At 32.0% G+C, this 21,904-nt stretch overlaps 1 pseudogene; it reads left to right on the forward strand.

The window, feature by feature from the left end:
• The first annotated feature begins 810 nt into the window (after positions 1-810).
• On the forward strand, positions 811-3,027 carry LOC118062760 (gibberellin receptor GID1B-like; annotated as a pseudogene).
• Positions 3,028-21,904: the final 18,877 nt, after the last annotated feature.

A 21,904-nucleotide genomic window follows, 5' to 3' on the forward strand; every position in this document is an offset into this window, starting at 1 on the left:
TTTTATCTTGGTTATCAGCCTACATGGCTACTTAATAAACATGTTTTGATAGATTTTGTAAACTTAATTGAACAATAACACACATATGCACACAATGAAATAAAAAAATATGCCCATAAAATTTAAAAAAAATGACATTTGTTGGAATGATTTTGAGAGAATATATATAAAATCCTCGAGGATAAATGGAAAAGGAGGGATGGATTTGATTCATTATTTTATTAGCAAAGAGTGTTCAACTTATCGTGTAAGGTAGCAAAAGAGGCCAAACAACTCATCATAGACTGGCAATAGCCATAGTTTCAACTTTCAAACATGTAAACCACCCCATAGTCAAGAAATGGCTAAAATAAGGAAGATATTATATATATATATATATATATATTATATATATATATATATATATATATATTATATATATAAAAAAAAACACGAAAGCAAGCAAGAACAAGCACAGCATGTAGTGAACAGGAGTAGTATTTTTATATAAAGAGTAACACAGGGAGAGATGGGAGATGGGAGGACCCACGTGAACAGTTTAATTCGGCCGCCCGCTTTGTCGTCTCTTTCGTCTCCGTGCACCTACGTCGCTCTTTTAGTTTTGCTTGTCCCTTTGAACCTCCTCTCTCTCTCTCCGAGAAGAAGATATACGTCCCCCCCCCCCCCCCTCCCCTACACAAAGTCAGTCTCTTTGTTCCCTGATATATAGCTGCAGCTGTATATATATATAGTAGCAATAAGAGGAATGAGAGAGAGAGAGACAGAAGAATTCAAGTATTTCAAGTGAAAGAAATGAAACGATGAAAGAGTTTGGTTTCTTTCTAGTGTTTTTTAGCTTCTGGGTTTTATCGTCTTGGTATCTTTTCACTTCATTCCCTCATGGCTGGTAGCAATGAAGTCAACCTAAATGAATCCAAGGTGCTCTCTTCATTTCTTCACCATTCCTTTTCCTTCTCCCTTCTTTCTTTCATTTAAATCACCTTCTTTTCAGTATTTATCATTGCTCTAATGAAGATTTTTGGAGCTTAAATCAATGATTCTTCTTCTTCGTGGTTTCTTTTGATTTTCAAATTGGAAGATGAAGAATTTGACTTCGGTTGGAGTCATTCTAAGAGCTAATTTTGCTGCTGCTGCAATTTCTTCTCATCTGATTCAGTAGTTCATCAAGTTCTTAATTTTCAGCATTAATTATTTCGACGGTGTCTTTTGACAAAAGTCTAATTTTGAAGATTCTTGGAAAAAAACTTTCATTTAAGCTCTAATCTGTCTAGTTTCCTTCACATGATTTATTTAGCATTACCAGTATTCAACTACTTCTACCTGTAAGAAAAACCTGACGCGTTCTCTAATATCTAAGATGTACATATATGACTGGCTTGGCTCTCAATCAATCCCAGGTCAAAAGATCGTGTAAACCTTTAGTTTTTCTATTATAAGAAAACGTCTAATTCCTTAAAATCCTATTTTCTTCTTGCAGAGGGTTGTTCCGCTAAACACATGGGTCCTCATTTCCAATTTCAAGCTTGCATATAATCTCCTTCGCCGCCCGGATGGGACCTTTAACCGCGAATTGGCAGAGTTCCTTGAACGAAAGGTCCAGGCCAACACCATCCCAGTTGATGGGGTTTTCTCCTTTGATCATGTTGACAGAACCACGGGCCTCCTTAACCGGTTTACCAACCTGCCCCTGAAAGTGAGGGCGCAATGGGGCATTGTAGACCTTGAAAAGCCCTTTGAACACTACGGAGGTTGTTCCAGTCATAATCTTCTTCCATGGTGGAAGCTTTACTCATTCCTCTGCCTAATAGTGCTATTTATGACACCTTTTGTCGCCGCCTTGTCAGCGCTTGCAAGGCTGTTGTGGTGTCTGTTAATTATCGTCGATCACCTGAGTATCGATACCCTTGCGCGTATGATGATGGCTGGACGGCTCTTAAGTGGGTTAAATCTAGAACTTGGCTTCAAAGTGGAAAGGATTCTAAGGTTCATGTCTATTTGGCTGGCGATAGTTCAGGTGGTAATATAGCTCACCATGTTGCCGCGAGAGCGGCGGAGGAAGAAATCGATGTGCTGGGTAATATTTCTTCTTCACCCAATGTTGGTGTCAACAGAGAACAGAATCAGAGAAGATACTAGATGGCAAGTACTTTGTTACAATTCAAGAACCGCGACTGGTATTGGAGAGCATATCTACCTGAAGGAGAAGACAGGGACCATCCAGCATGTAATATATTTGGTCCAAGGGGGAAAAAGCTTGAAGGACTGGAGTTCCCTAAGAGTCTAGTTGTTGTGGCTGGTTTCGATCTTGTTCAAGACTGGCAATTGGCGTATGTTGAAGGACTCCAGAGAGCTGGCCATGAAGTGAAGCTTCTCTATCTAAAACAGGCCACCATAGGGTTCTACTTCCTGCCAAATAATGATCACTTCTATTGTCTCATGGAGGAGATAAAAAAGTTTGTGAATTCTAACTGTTAATAGACTTCGTAACCTTACCTGCAGGCAGCCATACATAACAGAACCTTGACATTTTCGCTTGGGTTGTATCTTTTTTACCCCTTCTTCCATTGATGGCGCGTAGTCATAAGAATATTGTGTAGCATTACTCCTTATCATGTTACCGCTTGGCGGGGAGACACGAGTTCTGTATCTTCGTGAACCAGTTGCCGGCCCTTGGTCTGGAGAGGGGTACTGCTTATGTCTTCTGTCTGGATGGCATAAAAGCAAGGTGTTCAAGAGGCCAGTTCCGGCGGTTTAGAGGATTTGAACTTTGTTTCCATGAATCAGCTGAACCACCAATTCTAAACTTACCCCGATCAACTTCCAGCCACAGTGCTAGGGAGGTAGAAGCAAGCATGGGGGTGATGTTTTGGTGGTTGATGAAATTGTTTTAGCACTTTATTATATCATATAAGCACTAATTTCTGAACATAGACTTGAACATATCCATCTTGCTAAGAACTTGTATGTTACGCAGGTCTTCTAGAATTATATATTTACAAAATGTTTGCTTGCATTTTAATTTTTACCTATCTATCTATCTATCTATCAATCTTGTTGCTCATCCTTGCTTTCGTTCCTCGAACGTCTAGCCTTGGCAATTATTTGTTGAACATATGAGAATAGAACAACTTAGATCCGATGTCAGTGCAGATTCTGTAGGGGCCTTTGCTAATTATCATTGTTGTCAAAAAATAAAAGAAAACAAATCACCATTGACCAAGCGCAAATCAACCTCCACTTTCTTTGTATCCCATCAAGGATTTTAATCCACAATTTTACTTGGCACAGCGAGAAAAAGAAATCTGCTCCCTCAACCAAACCACCATGAAAAATTGGCAAAAACAAGGGCGTGTGGCAATGGCGTGGGGCACAAAACCCCGTCCACCAATAAGGGATTCGAAATTTCGGGCAAATGCAGTGATTGGACATAAGGTCTACGTCAAAACTTGATTATTTCTTGTCAGCTCCTGATGGCACATTGTGGTTGGGCTTTGTTTGGAACTTGGGATAGTAAGCCAGAAAAAAACAGGAATTTAAGCTTTCGTTTGACAGGAGGAAACTCATCTACCAGTGGTTGGGAGTTTTGGATGTATTACGAGGGACCACTTCTAACAATGTATTAAAAATAATAATAATAATACTCATTTCTCGAAGCCCTCTTTAGTCTTTACACTCATTTCTCTTGAAAAAAATAATAATAATCATAAAAATTCAGCTGCTGCGGACTGCTTTAAAATTTCAATGGTAGAAACAAGCTAAAAAGCTTGGATAAGGACACAGAACCCTGTCTTTAATTGACTTTCCATGCCTTAATGCTTTGAAAATATAATAAGCTCATAGTTGCTTCTGTCAATCCCACCAAAATTTCCCCGCACATATATATTTTTTTTCCGCTTTAGTTGCTCAGATTAGCATTGGTTGTCCATTGTCTTTTTATGGACTGTCCATTATAAATTAGCTGTTTATGTTTTGAAATTATTCTCTAATACGACAAGGCAGAGACATTGACATCAACTTGGGTTTTGTTTAATCGTGATTATGGACAAAATCCTTAATTTGTTTTGGTCGGTTGGGCATTAGTCTATAATAATAATCTATTGTTGGTGAGTGGCGAGTCATTGGTTGCGGTTTGCGCGTCCACCATTGCCTTGACTCTCCCTTTTTATTTATTTTCTTACTCTATTCATATTAACTACTATCACTTCAATTTAATGATGCAAATCAAAGCATGCTTTTGTTTTTTGTGTGTGTGTGGGTGTCTACATCCTGTGTGCTTGCTTTTCCACCCAAGGCCACATTCAGACCACGATAGAGCGACTGTGCAAGTCAATAATTATGCTCATGCAGATCACTACTTGGGTTCTATTTATCCTCATGCGAATTCGGCTACGTGTGAAGATTCATCTAATTCGTCGGCGAGCTATGAGATGGATTGTTGAATTATACCACAAGAACTCATTTGTCTCCATGCATGGCCAGCAAGAACTGGGCGCCAATAAATTCTTCTAAAAATTATGTTCTTTCCATAATTTTTGTGGTCTGGAAAGCGTAAAAAGTTGAGCTTGGATAGCTGGAACACGTACTAATCAAGTTCCTTGAAAGGGTTGGGTATCTTCCGATACCCAAAATCAGTTTAGGCAAGAGATGAAAGCCTTGTGAGGTTGTGTATATGCATGTTTGGTTGCAGAGAATATTAAAATTTAAGTAGGAAGAAAAAATTAAAGTCGTTTTATTTTGGAGTTCAAGACTATTTATATAGCCTTTTGAACTCATGTAGATGTGTTTATTGATGCAATAGTATGATGATCAATGAACTTGCCATGTATACTATGGACTACTTGGAGATAAAAGTCTAAAGTGTTAATGGATCACTACAAAATCTATTATAGATCTATATTTTATAGGTTATAAATTGTTAATGACAATAACTTGAACAACCTCTAAGAACACGTAATCAAGAAGCGTATTCTTTTTTAATGCATGTACATTTTTTTTTTATTGTGGTTGGTGGAGTGTAAACCATGTTTGACTAAAGGATTGTGCATTCAAGTGTAGTAATAAGTCTTGGGTGTATTAGCCCTCTCTAGAGTTTGGTAATTCCATGAGATATTAGGAAGCCTTTTATTTAGAGGGTGTTGCAATGTTGGGTTCTATGAACACATCGAGTCCAATTTAAAGATGGGTGCTTTGAACTTTGTTGGGCCATCAAGGCTCCTAAAAGTCTAAATCAATGATCCTTATTTTAAAAGAGTCATGTGCTATACTAGGTTTTGAATAGTAAACCATATGAATATGAATTTTATTTGTTTCTTGGATATTTAGGTGAGCTTTAAGGCCTATGATGGTTTTGAGCTTGTTTTTCCCATGAATATAATTTCAAGTATAGGGACATGAGTTATGTCCATAGAGTATAAATTCCATACTTATCAATATATACATACATGATCTCTCTCTCTCTCTCTCTCTCTCTCTCTCTATATATATATATATATATATATATATAGAATTAAAAAGTAGAGATAAAAGAATGCATAATAAGGCATAACAAAACCATGTAAAGATGGATAACAACTTTACATCATCCAAAATAAAAAATGAAAAGGATAATGATTTCTAATAGAAGAGTAAAATTTTGGTTTTTGTACTGTATTTTTTAAGATTTTAATTTTTCTTATTGATGAAGTTGAAAATACTTTAACTGAATTTAGACCTTTTGATGGCTATTTAATATGCTCAATTTTTTTTAAAGAGTTGAGTTAGGTTGTGGTTTGTATTTTCTTGCAAAACAAGTTCTCTATATAGAATAAAAGATTTTTTGATACCGAAGTTAGTAAAGCATGGTAGAAAAATAATGTATGGAAGAAGAAGAATGTGTGTTATGTCATTACGTGAGCTATATGTCTGGATCTATTATCTTGTGTCTCATACCTAATTGATATTTATATACCCTTGGATCACATGAATTTACCTTGTGGTGAGTAGGATTGTAAATATCCTACGCATCATACTCATAGAATAATCATGAAGAATAATTGATTTATCATGAATAACCAAACAATTAACCTGTAAAAGAATTTATTCATGGAGGTGCTTACCTTTTGAGACAAGACATTTAGGTAAGTGCCACATTGATAATTTGTAAAGAAGGAAATTCAAGTATACACTATACTAACAACTTGTGTAAAGAACAATTCAGGATGGTGGTGGTGTATTGGATATGCCTTGAGCCTCATTCGACATATCACATCTAATTTAAGAGTTGCTAACACGAAAATGATTAATGTACTTGCTAGTTTGGGTTAACCATCTTTACCCTGTTTCTCTTTGTTTTTTTCTTATGTTTCCCTTCTCATCTTGGTGGGCATGACTAGGACAAGATTATTGGTCTTGATTGGGCCATCTTCTCTCTTTTTCTTTCTTTCTATTTTCCCTTTTCTTCCTCTCCTTAGTTAGGCCCTTATTAGGCTTAATTAAGATGTTCCTCTCTCTCACTCTCTCCCTCTCTTTCATTTCCTTCTTTTCTTTTCTCCTAAGTTGAGCCTTTATTAGGTTACATTTGGGGAATGAGGTGGAGAGTTATTAAAGAAATAAAGGTTTAAATAGAAAAATACAAAGAAATAGGTTTGTGAGTGTACAACAAGTGTTGATGCGTGCATAAGCCCATTGTCTTCTAACAAAGTGGTGGTGGCTTCTAGCACCCAATGATGATCTTTTTTGGTGGCATTGGCTTTGTCTAGGTATCCAACCTTCTTGTATGGTGTGTATTATTGTTAAAGACATGATGGAGCTTTGACACCTCATTTTTTTTTTCTTTTTTTTTTCTCTCATTCTCTTTTTTAATTTTTACACCACCTCTCCTTGCTTTTCTCTTCCTTTTCTTTTCTTCTTTTTTGCCTATTTAGGCCTTTCTCTTTTCTTCTCTTTTGCTAGACTTACTTGGGACAAATACATTAGACTTGGTTGGGCGTCCTCCTCTTCTTTCAGAGCTCTATTTATCTTTTCCCATTTTCTCCTTTTTCTTCCCTTCTTCCCTTTTTAGCTTGGTTGGTCGAGTTAGGCCTGTTCGGGCCTCTCTTTTCTCTTCCTTCATTTATTTTCTTTCTTCTTCTCCTTGATTTTCATGCTTTTCCTTCATTTTATCCCTATTTTCTTTTCCTTCTTCTTTGCTACATAATGGTCCCTCCCTCTATTTTTTTACACACACGTGCTCAATTAGGTATTTTCTTACCTTCATCACTTAAGCTCGGTATTTTGGTATGTCAAGCCCATCACTTTGCAAAAAAAAAAAAAAATTAATTTATCTAAAATTTTAGTATTAAATTTGTGAGGAGTATGTGAATAATATGAAGTGTTCCTTTTGCTTACATTTTTTTTTAAATGATGCTATGTGAAAAAAGAAATGATGGATTAATTATATAGTTAAATTATTGAGAAAGTTTAAGATAAATATACTAATATATTAATTAATAAAAGACATCATAATTACAACATCAACAACTGATAATTCCTAATATTTTAGCTTTTAGAAGTGCAAATTTATAATATCTAGCATTTTTATTGATTTCTTCATTCTAATCTATAAATAACTTTAAGAAATTAATTTCAATTGACAAAAACATTTGAATTAGGTAGGTGTTATTAAAAAAAATGAAGAAACTGTTAAACCAAGTTAACTCGTTAAACCCCATATCCGTGTTATGAATGTCTAGTAACTAAAAAATAATAATAATAAACATTAACAAACTGAACTAAATGAAAAAAATTAATTAAAAAGAAAAAATCAAAAAAACAAATCCAAGTTAACTCGTCAAACCATGTTAACCCGTTAAACCTAGGATCTGTGTCATGAAAGTCTGATAACTAAATAAGAAAATATTAACATTAACAAACTAAATTAAACAAAAAAATTCATGAAAATAAAAATAAATAAAAAAATCAACGGGTCAACCCAGAATTAATTAGGTTCTCCTGTGAAACCAGGTTAACCCGTGAAACTCGGGATATATGTCATGAAAGTCTAATAACTAAATAGAAAGAAATTTAACATTAACAACTAAACTAAACTAAAAAAATTAATTAAAAAGAATAAAACGCAAAAAAAAAAAATCTAGGTTAACTTGTCAAACTAGGTTAACCCGTTAAATCCGGAAAACTTGTAATGAAAGTCTAATAACTAAATAAAAAAATTTAACATTAATAAACTAAATTAAACAAAAAAAATTTGTTAAAAGAAAAAAAATAAAAAAGAAGCAAAAAATAATTTTCCAAAATACATAAAAAAAAAAAAACAGTAAAGCAGCAGGGATCAGTGTTTTACTGTGGACTGCACAGTGTAGTCCACAGTAAAACACTGAACTCTTTCAGCTATATACTAGATTTGTTGCCCGCGCTTCGCCGCGGGGCGTGCTTCGCCGCGGTTGAGACATTAGTTCTATGTTTAAACAATAAACATATTTGAGTTGTCAAGGCTGTAATGCATTATTTTTTTTTTTAACATGTGCAAGGCTGTAATGCAAAACAATAAAGCAGTCGTATGAGTTGTTTCAAACCCTTCAAAGCAATTACATATTTGAATTGTCTTGTTCAATTAAGCACGTTAGTCTAGCATGGTATGGAGTTTCATGTTTCTTAATAAATATACATAGCAGCCATGAAAAAGTTGGTGAAGGCCACAACTGTATCAATAAAAAAATTTCTGGAGCGGTGGTGCAGCCTTTCTAGAGCTTCAGTTTTCCTGTAAAAAGGATGTGATGTTATTCATGGACATTAATGAGATGAGCAAAAATAAATGGAGTGAAGGATAAGGCTAATCCAGTATCAATAGTAATGGAACATGAAAAAAATGAAAGAAATCTTTGAATTAAAAAGGGCAAACCAAAAATAAACCACCTAGTTTGTTTTCTATTTTCAAGCAGTATAGCCCAAAGTGGTAAATATACATTCTTATGAATGATTAGGATCTTCATTGAAATTCTAATCCAAAAAGCTCAATGGTTGTTATGTGTTAGAAATCACAACCTAATAGGAGCATTCATACATGTTACCTACATGTCCTCTTCAAATTTCTGGACCAAAAAGTTCAATAGTTGTGCTGTGTTAGAAATTACAGGTTAATGGGAGCATGCAGACTTGTTTCCTACATGGCTTCAACATACGGGACCATTGTAACATGTTGGAAGTCCACCGTAAATGACTGTGATAGTGTTGATCATAGAAAGACCAACTATAAGAATCTTGGAAGCCCACCCCTGCAACAATGCACTCACCACCTTTGATTTAACAAAAAGATATAATACATAGCACTGCACTTGCCAAACTCTTTTTTACAACCTATTTTCCATCAATGACCACATCTTCTATGTGGTCCAGCGTTAATTGTTGATGGTGTTGTAAACACTCAGTGATTTTGTGTTAGGACTGCAACCTAACCAACCACCAAGTTCTGCCAGCCCCTATCCAAAGCTATAATATATCATGTAAATTATTTGTTTAATGGTGAAACAAAAAAAAAAGGCAAAAGTAGGAAGCCATCAAAATCTTGTAAAGTCCAAGAATTAATTGATCACATTCTCATTGCTGAATGAAAGAAAAAAATCTGATTAACCGCGTAATAAATTGCTAGTTACACATAAAGATGTACACCACTTACGAAGTTTTCTTTCTGATCAACTTGTGCAGATCCCTACAACTATATTGTTGGTCTAAAGATCCCTGCAAGAAAAATGTTGAAAAAACATTAGATCCTTCTCTTCTCAATCAACAAAGATCTCTCTTTTTTTCACACGCATGCACGCACAAAACCCTCAACAACCCATAAAAATCCAATCTTTCCCTCTCACACTCTTCTTCAGCTAACAGTCGGTAGCAGCAATAGATCCCTCAAGCGATTTCAGTTATCAAATATTGCCATAACATGGGTTTTGTTCATTGGGATATAAAGCTAGAAAATAACCTCCTTGCAAACTCCGTGAGAAATAGGTCCATCCTGTTTAACAGAGGAATTCACGTTAACACATCCCAATTCAAGCAGCAGTTTCCTGAAGGCAGAAGTAAAGCCAAGAAAGATATATTATGCATAGTTAGAAAAAAAAGTAATAAGTCTCTTTGACATGCATATGGATTAGCTTTGATTTGGATCACTTGAATAATCACACCTCTCTGTCATTACATTTAGGCATATAACATCAAAGAAAGGCACAATTAATAGTCCAAGACAATAACTTTCCTGCAATGAGCTTGAGCTGTAACAGATTGATAGTAATGTAATAGACCACACACGCTATACATGTAGTTCATTCTTTACTTTTGACACCAAGTTTTAAGACCACAAAATAAAGTCAATATTGTTGTCAACCGAATTCATGAAGTTATATGGACAAAATCATAAATAATTGCTGATCACGATACATGTGTTTACACAACTCCATGTAATATAACTTTCCAACCACTACTTTCATTTCTTCACCCCAACCCAATAGCTATGCTGCAAAAATCTTCAATCTGATTACTGGGTCTGACTGGGCAAACTGTTACTCATAAAAACCAAGTTAGGGACCGCAGATGGAATAACCAATTTAAGCTTGGATTGTTAAATATACATGGAAATAATCAAGATCAATGGTAAGCAATATAGAGATGTCAACAAATTGTGCACTTGCTTATTCAAAGATAAAGAAAATAGCATAACCTAACCAACAAATTTGATTATCAATTAATCACGCCCATCATCAAATTCAAATGAATTAGCATTCAACACGAACAAATAAAAGATGGAATTTGAAAAGGCAGGCCTAACCTTGATGACAAAAACGACAGATGACTTGGTCTTGCACATACAACGACGACAATCATCACAGATGAAACAAAGTCGAGCCATGCATGTGGAGCAAACTTCACGATGGCGGTAAACAACCCATTCTAGAACTTCTACATAATAATAAATAAATATGCAAGCACATATGGGAATTCAATTAAAATCATGAAAAATTCTTCATGTAGGAAGGAGTTTACAATAATTGAATATAAATAACAAAAAATAACAAAGAGATCAAATTTTTTTCGTGAATGGAAGAGAGAGAGAGGCAGAGAGAGAGAGAGAAGCCTGGTGTGTGAGTGTTTGTTTGTTTTTTTTTGTTTAAACGCAGAGACAAAGTGAATGGATGCTTATAGGGAGGAAGGAAAGAAGAATATTTTATGGCAAAGAAGCCATGTCCGTGAGAACGAAAAGGAAGTGAGATTGAGCAAATCAGTTTTGAGAGAGAGAGAGAGAATCGATTCTTTAACTTTAGCCTTTATGACTTTTGTTTTTTAGAGGGTAGGGTGACAGAGATAGAAAAAAAATAAAGAAGACAAAAGATGACAAATTGATCTGACAGATTGAAACTCAACTGAAATGCAGCTTGATTTAGGCAAGCCCGGTAACCAGTAATCTCCAGAGCTACAACAGTACACATATTGCTCAACAACAAAAATTAAAGTAAAATCCCCAACAAAACACAAAGAAACCCACCAGCTTTTTTAGTAATATACAAAACTAAATCTGATCAAGTGGACATCGCATTTAATGCACATAATAAGAACCCATACAATCTAGAAGAAATGGCTCCCAAAATCATGCCGGATTTTCTGGGTTGGTGCCCACGTTTTTGTTCTTTTTTTAGGCAAGTTCTTGGCTGGCTCTTGATTGATTCTAGATTCCTGTGCCATTTTGTAGTCCCAATCCCAACATCAATCTCATCCCCTGCAAACCTCACCTAACCATCCCAGCCCCGATAACTGTCCCATCCCCCACAAACCGCACCTATTGAATCCAAGAAACCACCAAAATCCAAGAAACCGCCAGCGAATAACACATAAAAATAATTGAAGAAATTGAACAAAACTTCTCGTGAAATTGAGCAAACTCGTTGTGAGAAACCCTGTTTGAATCCACAGTGAATCCACTCAGAATCCACAGTGTTTTCCTGATCTCTTTTAGTTTTTTTTAATAATAACATTATTTTAGTCAACATAAAGTAAAAAAAAAAAAAAAAAAAAAAAAAAAGGGGATGACAACATATTATCTGAAACTGTTTATCATCTTTTTTAAAAAGAACCCGAGAAACCTACTTGTGATGCTACTTTTCAAGCATTTTTCCTCTCTCATCCCCATACTAAACAAGATAAAAAGCACATCACCCCGTACCTTGACATTTTACCACCTCTTTAGCCTTGTCCCTACCGGTTTGTAGCCCTGTAGCCGCTGCAATAAGTGGCTGAAACCGTTTACCCAGCCAGCCTCAACAACCTGCTTTGGACAATACCAGGTTGTTGGCTTATGGCTAATGCCTGTGATCAATTTCTAGGCGAGTCAACGGTCATGATTCAAGTTTGGAAAGGATCCAAGCATCTCCTTCACCTCGTATAAATGAGTCCTATAAATGAGGGTGAAATTCAAGTGATAAAAGAGGATGAAAACCGAAGCAAAAGAGAGGGAGAAAAGGGGAGAGAGAGAAAAAGCTACCCTTTCCCTTGCAAACAGGTTAAACTAGAAACCATACCCCATACTACCATCGTGATCCATCCCCATCACCATAACTTCACTGCAAACTTCCACCCTTGTTCTCCTCTCGCAAGTAGCTCCACCGTGGATCACCAGTGACTCTGGCAGCACCACGCCAGCACCTTGTCAACCCTCAAAGTTTCTAGACCAGTGAAGCTCCCCAAGTTATTGTTTTCTTGGTTCAAAGACTGCATTAGCAACTTCAATAGCAGCCCCTCTCGGTTGAACCATCATTTCCATCAAACCTTCACGCCTAGGCCAGGTAATGTACTTCTTCTTCTCTTGTTTCCTCATGTGATAAGCTTATGCATGTAGGTGTGTGTGCTGTGTAATAATTAAGAGAAAAAAGAAGAAGTGTGTGCAGTGCAGGAGGTGAAAACATGAATGCATGCATTCAAATTTTGCAAGATAATGGCCATCGGGCGGGCTCGGACTTTGGATCCAGTAAGCTCAATTTATATTGTTGGGGTTGGGCTCAGCCCAGCCTAGACTTAAAAGGCAAGTTTGGCATGCCCCATTTATGCCAAAGAGAAATTCCTTCTTTTTTTTTTTCCGTATGTTTTTCACGGCCTTAAAATATTTTTTATTTTTATAGTTTTAAGCTAAGAGCGTATTTGACAAACACTTTCTACTGACTCCTTTTTTAGCATTAGTTTGTTCTTATTTTAATATCTAGCTAAGAGACCCAAAATAACTTTAAAAAAATATCTAAAAATATTGAGGGATTATTTTAAATTCATTTATGGGTCTTTCACGTATTTTTCAACAATTTTACCTAATACATGTTTTTAAAATGCATGTTTTTCTTTAAAATTTTGAAAAAAATTAAAAAATAAATTTCTTATTTCAAAAAATATAAAAATATATCTTTTTTTTTCCCACTTATATTATATGATACAAACTCCATATTAAAAATACGTTTTTTTTCTTCTGAAATTTTGAAAAATTCTAAACTTTTTTCATTTCAAAAACACAAAAAAATATGTTTTATTTGTGTGCATACATATAATTTTAAAATTTCTTCATGCATATTTTTATAAAAAATAAAAATTTGCATTTTTTTATCGTGTTTTTTTAAAAATATACAAAAATGAATATCATAACTAATTTATGATTATCTATTATATTTGATTAAAATTACAAAAAATATCAAAAAATTAATTTTTTTTAATAAATATTCGGAATATGAACTTTACAAGATAATGCATACTCCTAATATTAAATTAAATGAATTAATAGTAATACATATTAGGACTTAGTTGTAGACTTTATTATTTAAGGGTATAAAATTATACTGTAAGGTATAGCCTTAGATATTAAAGATAAAAGGTAAAAAAATAAATGTGATGTTAAAATTTAAGCTCTAGAATAATTAAGATTTAACTTGATAAGATAGAGACTTTCTCATGAAAAGAGATCTATCGTAAACCTTAAATACACCAATGAATAGAACCATGATCTAGAAAACAATCAATATATTTTAGAAATTAAAAATTTAAGCTTTTTTTCAAAATAATTATTTGCAAAAATAGCCTTACCACCATCACTCACTTACAATGGAGATTGCATTAATCTAGCTCAAGTTCCTCATCACGTCGAAGTAAATATATCTCAGCATCCAAAAATAGTTCTTGTGCGTCGGCAAACAAAAGATTCTCATAACAAATAAATTGTTGTTTTCTTATTTTTAAAATTTCTAAAAATAATAAAGAACCGTGTATTAATAATTTATATTATTCACTTTATCGACATCAACGATGGCCGGATGATTCTTTATATCCCGGGCTTGCTTCTTGGATAATAAAAATAATCATTACACAATAAAATAAACTCATGGAAGAAACATATATGATATTTAAAAAATTATAATTTTGAGTGGCTAAAAGTCAAATCATGTGCCCTAATAACTTTTGTCATGTACACATCTACAGCTACATCATTGAACAACGGTTCATCTATTGATTGGCTTATGGACATCAATAATAATAATCATCCCCAATAAATTCACATCACAAGTCCAACATCACAACTTTTTGAAAAAAAAAAAAAAAAAAAAAGCGAAGCATTGCAGGAATCGATGAAGCTTGGCGGGATGAAAGTGGATAGTGGTAGCGCATTATGACACGTGATGGTGTGGATGGCTATGTATGAATGTCTTTATTGTTTTTGTAGAAAAAAATAAAAAAAATATGATCACATGTGATTTTTAAGGTTGGAATTTCAAGTTAACTTGTGCTTATTTTGATATTGTGATTTAATTATATTTTTTGAAATTTTTTATGTTTATGAATTATTTGAATATATTAATATTAAAATTAAATTTTAAATAATAATAAAATATTAATTTAATATATTTAAAAGTAAAAAATAAATTAAAAACTATAATTCTAAAATAACGATTAAGAGATTTGGCCCGAAATTTGATTTGTTTTTGGGCCCTTTTTTTTTAGAGAAATAAAACATTACAATTTTATTTTATTTTAGCTAAAAGAAGATCTGTTTCTATGGTGGTTTTAGGGTTGAAAAGGGGCTGATTTACAAGACAAATATAGAGGAGTGATTGTCGATCTGGTGGTTGTGGTTGGCTTTGTTGATCGGCAAAGAAATTAAATGAAATATATATAAATTGATTCGCATAATTTATTAATTTATATTAATAAAATAAAAAAGAATTAATAGCACATAATTTATACAATGATCATATAATCTACAACCGTCGCAAACAGACCTAATTAACTTTTATATTATTTTCCCAATCCAATCAAAAGCTCACAGCGTCTTTGACTGGTAATCGAAAGACTAGTAGGAAATGTCTCTGGCAAGATCACACATGATGACACGTTCCAGTGACCCGCAGGCCTGGACGGCATACAAGGAGGACATGCCTGAAAATTAAGAATCACTATTTCTTTGTATACAGCTACAATTCTTGTAACAGAATGCACGGGTACTCATCACATGTTACCCGAGAGGCGGTGATAAAAAACTTAAAATCTGAATAACAGATCTTGAGTTCGAGTCAGAACGTGCATTTCTTGTAAGAGCCTAGAATAGCTAGAATTTTACTCACTCACTTGAACTTACAAAATACACTTTTCAATGGTGGGTTTCCTCGAATAAAAACAAATATAAAAAATAAAAGGATACTGATCACATGTCCGGTCCCTACATGTGTCTATGATATATACCTCTTTATTAGTTATTACTATTTCTTTTTTTTTTTTTTAATTTTTATAAAATATTCGGACAAGTTTGAACATACCTTGATTAATTTTTACATATCCTAAAATTAATAATCATGTAAATTTTCATTAATATCAACAATTACATAGTATAAATTTAAAATTATATAAAAAAATTTTAATTTCTTATCACTGAATAACTTAAATGGTTAGGTTTTGCTCATTAATTAGGTGGACAAAGTGGTATCTGTCCTTTTTGTTTACTTTCGAGGGTGCTCTAAATTGTTTATTACGTAGGTCTATACAGTAGACAATTTAATTGGCTAGTTGCCTTCAAATGACAGACAAGATCTGATCAGGCCCTTCATTATCGGATTGCCAAACTTTATTTTTGGCATTGTTCAAGTCAACACAATACTAGCAACTAGCACATAAATAGTGCTGCATAGCGTGACTACTTGTTAAATATGCAACTAGCAGTCAACATAATCACCTAATTTTCATAGCAGGTGAGTTTATAATTAAAAAATCTTAATCTTAACACTAAAATAATTCATTACAATTAAAAAATATCAATTCAATTACAAATTAATTTAAATGCATAGTTAAATATCTAACAACTTAACTTATAAGTCACACATTTACTATATATGCAGCCAATGGTTAGGCATGTGCTATATACATGACCACTGTTCTTATTTGAGAAAAAACTCGAATAAAAAACAATTTATTAATTTCACCCTCGTCCCTCGTTTACTTGCCTAGATTATCATTGAACAAAATGTATAGAGCATGGGGTTTTTATTATAGCACTAAACATAAATTATTTTGCGTTGCTACAATGAAGTTATTGTTTTACCATTTAGTATAAGAAAAAAAAAAAAGAAAAAAAAAAGAGAAGGAAATCTTAGCGTCAACAATTTCATTGATCATTAAAATATTAAACACTAAAATTACTTATTTACCTCCTAGATGAAAAAAATATATATAATTGTTGACCAAGGGTATGTTTCTCTTTTCACTTAAAAAAAAATAAGACATGTGTCTAAAGGGTATTTTTGTCCCATCACATATCATTTTATTTGTTAAGGATTAGTCTTTGTGATTTTTTTATTTGTAATGCTTTTGATTTAATGATTCGAATCATAATTTTAAAAAGTTAATGTGATTTGATATTTAATTTTGCTCGTTTTCTTTTATAATTTTATCATTCTATATTATAACTGAGTAGATATTTTACAAAATTAAATATTTTAATCTACATTCATCTCTTATGTTTTTTCAGATTCTCTTTTGGTTATTGTAGATTATTATTTTTATTTATTTAATTAGATATTTATATACATAAATGTTTATCAATTTATTTAATTAGATATTTATATAAGTTTTTCTATTTATATTTTTTAATTTTTGATATAAAAAACACATCAACATATCTTGTATTTTTTTAATAAATTTTTTTTTATATAATCCACAAAGAAACGCAGGTAAAATAAGAGGGTGTTTGAGAGTGTGGTAGCTATTGCTTTTCAAATAGCTTTTCGTGCCGAAAAGTATGCCAATAATATTTTTTTTATTTTTTAAAAATCATTTTTGATATCAGCACATCAAAACGATCCAGAAAGTACAAACCGAACTCAATTTTAATAAATAAATAAATAAAAATTTGAAATTAGACAAAAAACCGTTTAGACCGCAGTACCAAACGGCCTCTAATTATTAGCGTGTGAGCCACATATTCCTCTAGTGTCAGTGTTGAAAACAATATTCAATCCCGTTCTCTACGCTAAATAGTAAATAGAACATGGTTGCTTCAGAATGATTTCCAGTTTGCAGGTTCGACTCCATCCAATTGGTAGTCATCATTTTCTTTTGCTCTTGTATTTTAGTGGGACCCATGTTTGTTTGTAGATTTTGTTGGCTTTGTGTTTTTCCACTACGATTATTAAATTGCAAAAATTCGCATATTCTCATCCGCAGATCTGCTTCAAAAACAAAACCATTTTTTATATTAGCAAAGGAATGTTTTAAAAAGAAACAAGAAAAAAATTGAAAACCAAGTCATTAAGTTAGCTAAATTTAATATGCTTGGTTAATTTAATAATATGATAAAAAAAATAGACAACAATAATACATAAATAATAATGAAAAAAAACATTAATTCGAGTTAATCTAGATAAATTTACCAAACTCGTGACCCAACATATAAGATTAAGATAAATCAATAGAAAAAAAAAGACAATGAAGTCTATTCCTCAATAAACTCAATAGTAAACTTTGTAAGAAAAATTAAGTTAAATCTATACGTATAGTTATTAAAACAAATTGACCTGGTATCCACCTAAGAAAAACATGAAGGAATCGGCCAATGTATAACTCAAAAAATCAAAAAACAACATTCAAACATAACCTACCCTCACTTGAGAGGGAGTATAAATACATTAAGAGAGAGAAAATATGACTTTTCTTCTACTTAATGGTCGACTGAAACAACCATGACAACCTCTTTTCTTACAAGTTCCACCAAAAAATTACTTACATGTCACCCATACAAGATACTTGAGTGAGAGAAGAATAAAGGAGAGGTGAAAAACCAAAAACATTGTAGTATGAGAGAGAGGAGAACAACTGGAACAATAGTGAAGGATGAAGGAAAAACAAAAAAAAAAAGGAGAAGAAAATCATCAAAACACTCCCTCAAATTCTATTTAATTTTGTGTTGTAAGGATAACCTTTACTTTTGTATTTGTTGTTTTGAATTTATTAGAAGATATGAAAGGAAAACCCCAAATGAGATAACAAATAGTTATTATACCTCATGATTGTGAAAGACCAAATGAAGAGATTAAAAAGTTGAGATAAGAAAATGACATTTTCAGATTCTATAAGAAAAAAAAAATTATATATGTTATAGAGAAAATGCTAGCTAAAACTAGCTTAATAAAGAAGTGAGGAAAGAATAGAATCGAATGATACAATTTGTTAATTGATGACCTTGATAAGTATTTTAAATGAAATACCTAAGCTGAAACAGAATTTTAAAAGTGTTAATATTCTTGTTTTATATCATGAATTGTAGAACTTATTTAATTGTAATATTAAAGTATGTATATATGATTATTTCATGTTAGCATAGATATATTTGGAGTGAAAGTGATGATTTACATGATAAACTTGAAAGAATAGAGACAATATGTTTGGCCAAGAGAAGAAAATGGAAGAAAACATTCCTTGTATGATAAACATCTTTAGAGAAACATGCAAGATACTAGAAATTGAGTTTATACATAATGTGAGGATCAAGGTTGTCAAAATCGCGTTTTGACTCGTAAAATCGTACGATTTTACGAGTCAAAACATGTATTACGAGTTGAATTGGTTAAGAAAATCAAAAATGGGTAAAATCGGGTTGAAATTGGGTAAAATCGCAAAAATCGGATGATATCGCGCAAAATCGCGATATCAGGACCGATTTTACGATTTCAATATAATTTCTAAAGGCCCCCAATATAATTGCTCTAGCCCTCCCCCCAATATAATTGCCCCCCCTCCCAATATTATAATTGCTCCCCACCCACCCCCCTCCCAATATAATTGCTCCCCCCCCCCCAATATTATAATTGCTCATTTGCTCCCCCAGTATAATTGCTCCCCTTGATTTTTGTGATTGGTTTCTCTTTTCTCCAGCTTTATGTTGTTTTTAAAAATTAATATTTATTTAAAAAATATATACTATAATAATGCTGAATTTATATTTTTTTATTTTTTATATCAATATTTATTTTTTTATTGTGATGAATGCTTAAGGAATGATGAGGAAGATGAAGGGAATAAAGCTGGTTTTAGTTTACATGACACACCAGCAGATTGTTTGTTTTAAGTTTGTTGATTATTAATTAATGAAAAGTTATTTTATAATAATATGACTTTTTATTTGAATCCTGTATTTTAAGATGCTTGAACTATATATGAATTTTTATTTGAAGGCTTGAAATATGTATGAAGTTTTATTTGAAACATGTTTTTTTAATGTGCTTGAACTATGTATGAATTTTTATTTGAAACATGAATTTTTTTTAATGTATTTCAAAATTCCTTACGATTTTACGATTTTACGATCCGTTTTTACGATCCGATTTTGTGAAGGGCTTTCCGTTTCGTTCTAAAATCTCGATTTTAACAACCTTGGTGAGGATAGTTATTAGCTTGTGTTTAATGATTTGAAAATAGAAATGATTGTGAATGATGAAATGAACACTTGGAAAGAAATCACTTCAATATATATATTGGTTATTTGGGGTGAAATAAAATTATATATTAAATTTGGACTCTTTTTTATATTATTTGATTAGATTTTCGATTCTAAGTTAATTTTTGTTGCAAATTGATCATACACAGGCTTTTAATACCTAAGGATAAGAGAATGATCTATAAACTAATACTCATTGTTTATTAGGTACAAGGGTACTACATATAATATTTTAAGATTCTTTTAATATTATTTAGTCTAGGTTTCAATTTTGGTGCTTAAAATTGCATACGGGTTAGATTTGCAATAAGTTATAAAAACATGTTTACTATGGTTTGTTTTGACCTATTTGGTTCATTTTCATTATATTTGGGTTATTTAGGAATCAAATAAGAGCTTTCATTAATTTTTTTTCTTTTATTTTTTTTTTGAGTTTTCATATTATCTATATTTAGTACGAATTCACTATGCTACTTGTGAAATCATAATTATTGTTTTTTTTTGCTTGTTATTTTATTACCTTAATAATTCTTAAGTCATTTTATATATATTTGGATTGTATTACAATAGCCATTGACTTTGGTTTTTTCATTCCTAATTCCAAAAGAACCGTAAAAAGATGAGTTGAGAAGTAAAGGTGTAGTGAAAACAATTGAGTGAAAAGGCTTGGATTGTGTGGAAAAAAAATAGTTGTAAGGATATATTTTTCTTGCTAGTAATATTTTTTTACAAATTCAAATTTATCTAAAAATCATAACTATGTGACATTAAAAGCAAATAACACTTTTCAGATGCAAGCTTTCATCCAACAACTTGAGCTTCTAACTAGGATAATAAAGGATTTTAAAGACAATATGGCTTTAATAAGACAACAAAATAATGGGATGGATGGATTGAGAATAGGGGTTGATCTTGTTTACAAGGAAGTTTATTTTAATACTAATGAACTTGATCTTTTTATTTCTAGTGTTTGTGTTTCTTTGTTACAGGAGTTTGATGATGTGTTTCCTGATGAGATTCCTAATGGATTGCTACCGATAAAATGGATCGAACATCAAATTGATTTTATATCTAACACATCAAATTTTCTAATTGAAAATCAATGTTGGACATCATGCATGATCTTAAATATCGTGCATGCTTTGATAATACTACCCAAATAAATTATCACGTGATTTAATTATAAAACATTTACGGAAAAGTACAAGTAAACTCTCTTAAACAATTAAAAAGAACAAGTAGCAGTGAATTCATTTTTTATCACTTTTTTCATAATAGCATAACAATACATTTAAGTACTTGTATTATTATTATTATGATTATGATTATTGGAAAGAACTTTATAGAATGTTATGTAATTTATTACTAATAAAATATTTTTTAGTTTTTTAATAACTCAACATTTTTAAGACAACACATCATCTTTTTAGACCATAAATAATCAACCAAAAGAAGAAAAGGCCATCTAGAACTTAATATTGACTAGGTGGGATTTGTTTTGCAATAAAAAATGACAAAGTCAATCCAAGAAAAATATAGGTTCAATAATAGCTTTTAGTTTTCATGTGAAAGTGAATTTGAATTTATAACCACTCACTTTTTCTATTTCCAACAATAATTTAAATTTATAAATCTTTTCCTCAAAATTATATACTACATTAATTCAATAAATAAAAACTCATACGTAAACATAAACTTACAGTAAATTGCCTTGAGCTTCTTTTAAGATTTTATTTAGTATTGCGGTCTAATTATATTTTTAAATTATATATTTTGATAATTATATATTTTATATTTTTAAATTATTTTGATGTTCTGATATTAAAAATAGATTTTTAAAGATAAAAAAAATATTATTTTAATATATTTTCAAATAAAATATCCTTTAAAAAATTACATTTACCATAATATTAATTAATTTCGTATTTTCAG

This window comes from Populus alba, chromosome 2 (genome assembly GCF_005239225.2).
Source record: "Populus alba chromosome 2, ASM523922v2, whole genome shotgun sequence".
Taxonomy (NCBI): Eukaryota; Viridiplantae; Streptophyta; class Magnoliopsida; order Malpighiales; family Salicaceae; genus Populus; species Populus alba.